The 11,138-nt window shown below is 52.1% G+C and overlaps 1 protein-coding gene across 3 annotated transcripts in view; it reads left to right on the top strand.

Annotated features, from left to right (window-relative positions):
• YEATS2 (YEATS domain containing 2) overlaps window positions 1-11,138 on the top strand; it is a 112,221-nt gene that overhangs the window by 13,319 nt on the left and 87,764 nt on the right. The gene's annotated exons all lie outside the window — the stretch shown is intronic.

Genomic DNA, 11,138 nt, shown 5'->3' with positions numbered 1-11,138 from the left:
ATGGTCGCTGGGGAGGAGGTCCTGTTGCCCGCTGGAGGTTCTAAGATTCGTGATCAGAGTAAAAGCATCATCCCAAGATTAAGTTTATAGTTTAATTGCCTTAAGGGCGCACTAGATAATTACAGAAATATACAGTAAATTTGCAGTCAGAGTAAAGATATAACAATAAGGGTACAAGACTTAAGATATTAAGCTGGAGGTCAATTTACTAGATTGTAGGGTCATGTGGGTGCTGGGGAGCTCTGCAGTCCACAGGTACAAGAATCTTAGTTGCCGGACAGACCCTCAAAGCATGGGCCGCTGCTCCCCTCGGCAAGTCTGTCCCCAGGTCCTTCTTAGATCGTCATCGTCTAGATCTTCTGTGTGAAAGACTGAATATCTTCCAGGGGCTGGTAGTCCTTAAACACGCTAGGTTCCTCCCCCTGTGTCAGAGGGTGGGCTAATAATCCATGCTTCTAGGATGGAGCCAAAGCGTCTGGTACACACAAAGGACGTATATTCCTGCGTCTGCTAGCAGGTACGTTCTAATTGAAGCCCAGGCTTTTTTCCGGCCCCCTGCTGGCACGGCTCCGTACCTGAGCTTTGAAGCTCTGTTTTGGGCCTATCCTCATTATCACACCAATGGCCCTGGCTATTTAGCATTGGAACACTAAATCCTGCATGTATTTAGTAAGTACACAGCACCTGGGGGTATAGAAGCCGTTATCTGCCTGTAATTCCTGAACTTAGACCAAAATGGATGCCAAGCTCAGACATGTGGCCCCATATCCAAGATGGCGGCTGCTCCTTCATCACACCTCCCTGCTTTAGAGGGCGCTAGGGGGTATCACATTCCTGTGATCCCCCATGCGCCCTTCTGCACCCTCTCCTTGCCGGGACAGCCCATCAGCGTTACCATGGTCCCTGCCTCTTTTGTGGCGAATGGTGAAGTGATACTGTTGGAGAGAGAGGCTCCAGCGTAGCAACCTCCCATTCGTCCCAGAGACCGTGTGTAACCAGCTGAGGGGGTTGTGGTCTGTTTCCACGGTGAATTGGCATCCGTACAAGTATGGCTGCAGACGCTGCAGGGCCCACACAATTGCCAGACGTTCCTTCTCCTTCGTGGAATAGGCCACTTCCCTCGGCAGGAGCTTCCGGCTCAGGTACAGAACGGGGTGTTCATGGCCCGTAGTGTCGACCTCGCTGAGCACAGCACCGAGGCCGAAGTCGCTGGCATCGGTCTGCACTACGAACGGCTGCGTGAAGTCAGCTGCCTGTAGTACAGGAGAACTAGAAAGGGCGGTCTTGAGCACCTGGAAAGCTGTCTCGCAGGCGACTGTCCAGTCGACTGCGACGGGCAGCCTCTTCTTGGTGAGGTCCGTCAGGGGCTTGGCCAGGGCACTATAGTGTGGAACAAACCTATAATACCCGGCTGTCCCCAACAAGGACATCACCTGCTTCTTGGTCCTGGGGGTGGGCCAGGATGCGATGGCATCCACCTTTCCGGGCTCTGGCTTTAGAGCTCCCCCACCTACCCGGTGCCCCAGGTAGTGGACCTCACTCATACCCAGCTGGCACTTTTCGGGCTTAATGGTCAAGCCTGCTCACTGGATCCGCCCGAGCACCTGTGCCAGGTGCTCTAGGTGATCTTCCCAGGTGGGACTGAAGATGGCGATGTCGTCTAGGTACACGGTCGCATACCCTTCCAGTCCCTCGAGCAGGGCGTTGACCATCCTCTGAAAAGTGGCAGGGGCATTCTTCATGCCGAATGGCATCACCGTGGACTAGTACAGTCCGAATGGGGTGATGAAGGCAGAGAGTTTCCGTGCCTCAGGGGTCAGGGGAATCTGCCAACACCCCCTGCTCAGATCCATGATGGTCAGGTACTTGGCCCCGGTCAGCCGATCGAGCAGGTCATCGATGCGCGGCATTGGGTACGCATCGGTGACCGTGACCGTCACAGCGTTGAGCCCCCGGTAGTCCACGCAGAACCGCGTAGTTTGGTCTTTTTTAGGGACGAGGACTACAGGCGAAGCCCACGCACTATTGGACACTTGGAACACCCCCAGCTTCAGCATCTCGTCTATCTCTTGGCGCATGTGCTGCTGCACCTCAAGAGAGACCTGATATGCTGAACGCCGGATCGGGGGGTGATTGCCGGTGTCCACGTCATGGACGGCTGTCTCAGTCCTTCTGGGCAGGCTGCTGAACAGCTCCCTAAAGGGGTGTAGGGTGACCCTCAGCTGGGAACGTTGTTCCTCCGAGAGCTGGTGGCCAACCCCCACATCCTCGATGGATCCACCCGCCTTGGCTTTGGTGAGCAGATCCCGCAGGGTTTCTACCTCTCCTTCCTCGGGAAGGTTGCACACTGGGTGGGCACAAGCCTCCCGCTCATGATGGGCCTTCATCATGTTCACGTGGAGGGCCTTCTTCCTTCCACGGGCGTGGTCCAGGGTGACCAGATAGGTGACAGCGTTGAGCCGCTGGTGCACGAGGTGTGGACCCTCCCTGGCCGCCTGAAGCTTGTTTTGAGGTACGGGGACCAGTACCCACACCTTTTGACCCACCTCGTAGGTCCGCTCACAAGCATTCTGGTTGTACCACTGCTTCTGGTCAGCCTGGGCTTGGGCCATATTGTCATGCACCAGCCCGACATACTCAATGACCGACACTCCAGGGGTAGCCAAATCCCCTTCCCATGCTTCCTTCACCAGAGCAAGGGGCCCCCGTACACGTCACCCATACAGGAGCTCAAAGGGGGAGAACCCTGTTGAGGCCTGTGGGACCTCTCGGTAGGCAAACAGCAGGTGTGGGAGATACCGCTCCCAGTCTCTCACGTGGGAGTCGACCAACATCTTCAGCATCTGCTTTAAGGTGCCATTGAACCGCTCACACAGGCCATTGGTCTGTGGGTGGTACGGGCTGGCTATCAGATGTTGCACCTGTACCTGCTTACAGAGAGACTCCATGAGCTGCGACATGAACTGGGTCCCTCGGTCGGTGAGCATTTCCTGGGGAAACCCCACTCTGGAGAAAATCTCCAGTAAGGCAGTGGCCACTTTGTCGGCCCGAATGGACGACAAAGCTACCGCCTCCGGGTACCGGGTGGCATAGTCCACTACCGTTAGTATGAAGCATTTCCCGGAGCGGCTGGGAGTGGACAGAGGTCCAATGAGATCCACAGCCACCCTCGAGAAAGGCTCTTCGATGATGGGCAGAGTTACCAGTGGGGCTTTGGGGCGCCGCCCCGCCTTCCCCACCCTCTGACAGGTGTCACACGAACGGCAGTAGGCAATCACCTCGGTCCTCATTCCTGGCCAGTAGAAATGCTGAGCTAGCCTGGCCCTGGTTTTAGCGATCCCTAGGTGTCCGGCCATGGGAATCTCGTGTGCGATCCGCAACAATTCTGCCCTGAATGGATAGGGTACCACTAACTGTCGGTCCCTGGGCCACGCCTCCGGTGAACCCTGCTGGACCGTTACCCGGTACAGCCGTCCCTGGTCCCAGACCACTCGCGGTCGGACTCCAGGGGAGGCTGTGCCGCCTGCTCCTTGAGAACTTTCAAGCTAGCGTCAGCTTCCAACGCTGCCTGAAATCCCTGACTCGATGTGGAAAGAATTGACGAAACTGCCACCTCCTGTCAGCTCCCCGGGATCTGTCTCCTGGCCGCTGTCTGACTCAGCAGCCACTTGGTCGGAGAGAGGGGAACCGTCGGACCTCCGCGAGGCTCCTTGGGCTCCGGCGCTCCTACTCCTGGTAACAGCGGCCACGACCACTGAGACCACAGGTAGCGCCTGCTTCCCCTCGGCCCCCGACCAAGTCGCTGGGTCAGGCAGACTTCCCTGGCCTCCTGACATCCCGGATGTGGGGAACTCCTGCCCTGGGGTCTTACCTGGTGGCTCCTCTCCCGGGACGCCCCCTCCCCCCATGGCCTGTTCCTCTTTCTGCAGAGGCCCTCGACTCAGCAGGCTGGATTCACTTAGGGGCCCTACACTGCCCATAGCAGCCCCTCCCTCCACCTCTGAGCTCTCCCCTGCAGGCTTCTCACGTGTCCTCACTGTGAGCCCTGTGTGTGTAGTGTCAGTGCATGGCTTACCATCAGGTTTCACTCCCCCCACTGTTGGAGGCACATTCAACACATTAACATTAGCATTTACAGTAGAGTCATGACATTCTTGGGGAGCCGGACTTGGGGGTTCAGTGGTCACCCACTGAGTCACTAGCCGCCCCAAATCGGTCCCAAGCAACACATTGGCAGGAAAATTTGGCATTACTCCCACCTCCATTGTTGGAGGCACATTCAATACATTAGCATTGGCAGTCACAGTAGGGTCATGACATTCTTGGGGAGCCGGACTTGGGGGTTCAGTGGCCACATACTGAGACACTAGCCGCCCCAAATTGGTCCCAAGCAACACATTGGCAGGAATATTTGGTGTGACTCCCACCTCCCGCATTCCCCTCCCGGCGCCCCAGTGCAAAAACACCTTGGCGACGGGCAGCGCCGGTTCAACACCTCCAATTCTGGAGATGGAAAGGGTTTTCCCAGGCACCAAGTCTTGAGGGGACACCACCTCAGGACGTACCAGGGTTCCTTCAGCGCCTGTGTCCCGCAGTCCCATGACCGCTGAGCGGCCGATGGTGACGGGTTGGTAATTGTCCAGGGACCTCCCACCACCCCATCCCACACACAAAACAGTGGACGGTTTCTGGGACAGGGATGGGGCCTTATGGTGCTGGGGACACGCAGCCTTAAAGTGTCCCAGCTGGATGCAATGTTGACAACGTCTGGGTTCTGCTCCTGGCCTGGAGAGGGCAGCAGGGGGGTACACCCCTTGCACTCTGGGGGCTGGGGGCACAGGGGCAGGACTGGGCTTACCCCCTCTCCAGGTGCTGCTGGCAGGCTTCTTCGGCTCATAGGCCCTGTTGTTGGCATACTCGTCTGCCAGGGCGGCTGTAGCAGAAGCCTCCTTTGGTTTCCGGTCACGGAGGAACTGCTGGAGGTCCTCTGGGCAGTTCCACAAGAACTGCTCCGTGACAAACAGTTCCTGGACCTCCTGGCGGGTGGTGAGCTCTAGACCCGAGGTCCAGTGCTCTGCAGCTCTCAGCAGTGCCCGCATGTGGTCGGTCCAGGTGTCCTTTGAGCCCCGCTGCAGGCTCCAGAACTTCCTGCGGTACGACTCCGGGGTGAGGTTGTAGTGCTTGATCAGTGCCCCCTTGATGCTGTTGTAGTCCTGCTCCTCCCCGGCAGGTAAGTCCCCCTAAACTTCCAGGGACTTACCCCTCAAACGGGGGGTCAGGTACCTTGCCCACTGATCCAGGGCCAGATGGTGTTGAAGGCAGGTTCTTTCAAAGGCCAGCAGAATGGAATCCAGGTCTCCATCCTTTTCAAGCAGGGGGAAGTCCTCCGCCCGGACCTTGGAAGCCTCTGCCACAGCTCTCTGGCGCCCCCTCTGGCTCTCAGGTCAGTAAGGGAACTGCACCTAGAGCAAATGGTCGCCGGGGAGGAGGTCCTGTTACCCGCTGGGGGTTCTAAGATTCGTGATCAGAGTAAAAGCATCAGCCCAAGATTAAGTTTATAGTTTAATTGCCTTAAGGGCGCACTAGATAATTACAGAAATATACAGTAAATTTGCAGTCAGAGAAAAGATATAACAATAAGGGTACAAGACTTAAGATATTAAGCTGGAGGCCAATTTACCAGATTGTAGGGTCATGTGGGTGCTGGGGAGCTCTGCAGTCCACAGGTACAAGAATCTTAGTTGCCGGACAGACCCCCAAAGCATGGGCCGCTGCTCCCCTTGGCAGGTCTGTCCCCAGGTCCTTCTTAGATCGTCATTGTCTAGATCTTCTGTGTGAAAGACTGAATATCTTCCAGGGGCTGGTAGTCCTTAAACACGCTAGGTTCCTCCCCCTGTGTCAGAGGGTTGGCTAATAATCCATGCTCCTAGGATGGAGCCAAAGCGTCTGGTACACACACAGGACGTATATTCCTGTGTCTGCTAGCAGGTACATTCTAATTGAAGCTCTAGGCTTTTTTCCGGCCCCCTGCTGGCACAGCTCCCTACCTGAGCTTTGAAGCTCTGTTTTGGGCCTATCCTAATTATCACACCAATGGCCCTGGCTATTTAGCATTGGAACACTAAATCCTGCATGTATTTAGTAAGTACACAGCACCTGGGGGTATAGAAGCCGTTAGCTGCCTGTAATTCCTGAACTTAGACCAAAATGGATGCCAAGCTCAGACATGTGGCCCCATATCCAAGATGGCGGCTGCTCCTTCATCACAAAATATATATAATATATATATAGAGAGTGTAGTGCCCCGCTCACGCCGCATAGCCACATTCACTATAATATCCCACATCATCCCGTCAGCCAGAGCTACCGGACGACGACGACGACAACCCCTAATATCCCACATCATCCTGTCAGCCAGAGCCACCGGACAACTACCACTAATATCCCACATCATCCTGTCAGCCAGAGCCATCGGACAACTACCCCTAATATCCCACATCATCCCGTCAGCCTGGGGTCAGAGCCAGAGAGCGCTAAGTGGAATGGTCCTAACTTCCATACCGGGGATCCCTTTAAGAGAGGCCTGGTGTCAGAACCAGAGTGCTGAGTGGATTTGCCCTGACTTCCATACCAATGATCCCTTTAATAGAAGCCTGGGGTGAGAATCAGAGCACTGAGGGATTTACCATAACTTCCATACCGGAGATCCCTTTAGGAGAGGCCTGGGGTCAGTACCAAAGTGCAGAGTGGATTTTCCCTAACTTCCATACCTGGGATCCCTTTAAGAGAGCCTGGGATCAGAACCAGACCGCTGAGTGGAACCATCCTAACTTCCAAACCGGGAATCCCTTTAAGAGAGGCCTGGGGTGAGAACCAGAGCGCTGAGTGGAATTGCCCTAATTTCCATACCGGGGATCCCTTCAAGAGAGCCTGGGATCAGAACCAGAGCGCTGAGTGGATTTGCCCTGACTTGCATACCAATGATCCCTTTGATTGAACCCTGGGGTCAGAATCAGTGCGCTGAGGGATTTACCATAGCTTCTATACAGGAGATCCCTTTAAGGGTGGTTTCACATTAGCGCTTTTTAAGCGCACGCACGGCCGGGGGTAGCTCCGCCCCCGAGCCGGCTCTCTGCCCGGCGTGCCCGCCCCTTGCTTGTAGCGCCGCCTCCTAGCGCACAGCGGCGCCTGCGATCGGCGCACCCTATCTTTAGCATAGGGTGCGCAGATCGTGCGCAGGCCGTGCGCTAGTTGCGCTTTGACCTGCGCTGCGCACTTTTGACGGTGCGCCGTGCGCGCCAAAATCCGAAAAGTTTGATTTTGGCGCGCACGGCGCACCGTCAAAAGTGCGCAGCGCAGGTCAAAGCGCAACTAGCGCACGGCCTGCGCACGATCTGCGCACCCTATGCTAAAGATAGGGTACGCCGATCGCAGGCGCCGCTGTGCGCTAGGAGGCGGCGCTACAAGCAAGGGGCGGGCACGCCGGGCAGAGAGCCGGCTCGGGGCGGAGCTACCCCCGGCCATGCGTGCGCTTAAAAAGCGCTAATGTGAAACCACCCTAAGAGAACCTGGGGTCAGTACCTGTGCATATGAAGGCAATTGCCCTGACTTCCATACCAGAGATCCCTTTAAGAAGGGCCTGGGGTCAGTAACAAAGCGCAGAATGGATTTGCCCTAAATTCCATACCAATGATCCCTTTAAGAGAAACTGGGGTCAGAACCACATTGCTGAGTGGAACGGTCCTAACTTCCATACCGAAGATCCCTTTAAGAGAGGCCTGGGGTCAAAACAAAGCACCGGATGGATTTGCTCTGACTTCCATACCAATGATCCCTTTAAGAGGGAAGATGTGCCTATATGATGGTGGATGTGTATATGGGCACAGGAGGGGGGATTCATTTCTGTCATGTGCTCTGTGCTCCTTTCTGGGGGACAGACAATGACTGGGAGCTTATGTTCCCAGGGATGCTAGATTTCTCCCACCATGTCAGTGTCTGCTGAGGTGTTGTCAAGTGGGAAAACTTGCTCATATCAACCAATCACAGCTCAGCTTCTTTTAACCAGCTCTGGTGAAATGAGAGATGCTTAGTGATTGGTTGCAAGGAAAACTGTTGCTCAAAGCAACCAGTCATAGCTCATCTTCATTTGAACATCTCTGTTGAAATGAAAGATGCTTCGTGATTGGTTGGCGACACACACACACACACACACACACACACACACACACACACACACACACACACACACACACACACACACACACACATTCAGTTTTTTATATAGAGATATGTCAGTGACACACACACACACACACACACACGTATATATATATTACATAGAAGAAAAGCTGGCAATTTATCTGCCATGTACTGTAAAATCACTGCAGGAGCCGACAGGATAGAAGAGATGGATTGCATACAGTAACTACAAATAGAATAGGTATATACATGTCAGTGACAAATACAATTACTACAGGGTGTGCAGCTTACTGTACATGTATTTAACCCCTTAACGAACAGAGGTATTTTTGTTTTTGCATTTTCATTTTTTTGCTCCTCTTTTCCCAGAGCCATAACTTTATTTATTTTTTCATCAAAATGGCCATGTTTTTTTGCGGGACGAGTTGTACTCTTGAACGACTTCATTGGTTTTAACATATCGTGTACTGGAAAATGGAGAAAAAAATTCCAAGTATGGTGAAATTGCAAGAAAGTGCAATCCCACAGTCATGTTGTGTTGTGTGTTTTTTTTTTTTTGTTTTTTTTTACCTTGTTCACTAAGTGCTAAAACTGACCTGCCATTATGATTCTCCAGGTCATTAAGGATTCATAGACACCAAACATGTCTAGATTCTTTTTTATCTAAGCCGTGAAAACAAATTCAAAATTTTTTTGCAAAAAAAAAATTGTACCATTTTCTGATACCCGTAGCGTCTCCATTTTTTGTGATCTGGGGTTGGGTGAGGGCTTATTTTTTGCATGCCGAGCTGATGTTTTTAATAATACCATTTTGGTGCAGATACATTCTTTTTATCGCCCGTTATTACATTTTAATGCAATGATGCGGCTACCAAAAAGACGTAATTCTGGCGTTTTGACTTTTTTTTTCTCGTTACGCCATTTAACAGTTGGGTTAATTCTTTTTTTATATTGATGGATCAGGTGATTCTGAATGCGGAGATACCAAATGTGTATATTTGATTTTTTTTTTTATTTTTAGTTTATTTTGAAGGGGGGGTGATTTGAACTTTTTATTTTTTTATTTTTTTTTGTTGCATTTAACAATAGTCTCCATGGGAGACTGGAAGCTGCAGTACTTTGATCGGATGATCAGATCGCCTGTATGTAGCAGAAATGCTCACTTATTATGAGCGCCAACCAGTGGGCGGCGCTCATAGCAATTTAGCTATGACAACCATAGAGGTCTGCTGGAGACCTCTGGTTGTCATGCCAACCCATCTGTGACTCGCGATCACGTGACGGATTCACCGATGGGCAGTATTTCCAGCGCGCTTGCCGGAAGTTCGAGTTAAATGCCGCTGTCAGAGATTGACAGCGGCATTTAACGGGTTAAGAGCCATGAGTGGATCGTGATTCCACCCGCGGCTGTTGCGGGTACATGTCAGCTGTATATATCAGCTGTCATGTGGCTGGAAGGGTGCAGGCTCAGCGCTGGAGCCTGCACCAAACAGGGGGAGCCTGACATCGGCGTACGATTACGCCCGATGTCGGAAAGGGGTTAATTAATAAAAGACTCTTTTTCTGAAAAAACTGGCATGGGCTCGCGCTTAATTTTCTTAACCAGCAGAGGGAAAGCCAACGGCTGGGGATGATGTTTATAGCCTGGGAAGGGGGTAATACCCATGGAGATTCCCAGGCTATTACTATTAGCTCACAGCTGTATACTTAGCCTTTACTGGCTATTAAAATGGGGGATGCTAAAAAAAATGAGGTAGGGTCCTCCTATAATTAATAACCAGCAAAGGCTATGCAGACAGCTGTGCGCTGATATTAATGGCCTACAAAGGTGCCATGGATACTGCCCCCCCCCCCCCCAGGCTAAAAATATCAGGTCCCAGCAGCACCCCAGAAATGGCGCATCTCTAATTCTGGCACTTGGCCTCGCTCTTCCCACTTTCCCTATAGCGATGGCAATTGGGGTGATGGTTGGGGGTGGGGTGATGATGTCACCTGTGTATTTTCAATGACATCAAGCCCAGAGATTAGTAATGGAGAGGCATCAATAAGGAGCCTCTGTTACTAACCCCATAGTCATGGTGTATAATAATACACACCCAGAAAAAAGTCCTTTAATTGAAAGAATGACATGGACTCCTTTAATAAATGTTAATTAAACCATACTTTCTGCATCGCCCATTCCACGAACGCCATTGTCATCTACAAAAGAGTTAAAAAAAAAAAAAAACAACAATATTCCTCACCTTTCCGCCGAGATAATCTATCAGTCCTACAGCGGGTCTAGCTCTGCTACATCTAGATGGCAGGCTGCATTGTTGCATGCTGTGACCATACAGCCTGTCATCTAGCAGAGACACTGAGCAGCGTGTGCTCAGTGTCTTCCTGTGAACTCCTATTCCCTGTCTGAGAACACCACAAGCTTAGAAGGTTCTCCTGTTTGCTGTGCTGTCAGACAGGTCCTGCCAGTTCACAGCCAATGAACTCTTTTCACCTATGTGACGTCAGCGCACTAAGAGATTACACTAGTCTGGCAAAACCCCCTCCCATTTCTGTGATAAGCACCTCACTGTCTAAGGACCTTGTATATACAGAGCCTGGTATGGGCGGGAGCAGCTCTCACAGCATTGCTTCGACCTAAATCTAAAAGCTCTGATTTAGTCAGAACGGCCGCATCCAGTAACCTAAGTAATACATCTTTGGATTCAGTTTCTGAATGGGAGAAATGTGAGGATGGGTGGGGGGGGGGATGGGATGATATAAGGGGGAATGGGAGGATGTGAGTAGGGAAGGGAGCAGTCAGTTTACATCCGGCGTGCAGCGGTATACAGAGTTTTTATTTTAGGTCTTATGTTGAAAGTAGGGATTGGAAGTTGGGAGAATCTCTAAATAGAATCCAGTGTTACCAAAGACGGACAAATTTGTTATAATTTTATAGCTAA

This window comes from Dendrobates tinctorius, unplaced genomic scaffold (assembly GCF_039654945.1).
Source record: "Dendrobates tinctorius isolate UK_male_01 unplaced genomic scaffold, ASM3965494v1 ptg000069l, whole genome shotgun sequence".
NCBI classification, from domain to species: Eukaryota; Metazoa; Chordata; class Amphibia; order Anura; family Dendrobatidae; genus Dendrobates; species Dendrobates tinctorius.
This window is presented reverse-complemented; position numbering and strand designations above follow the sequence as displayed.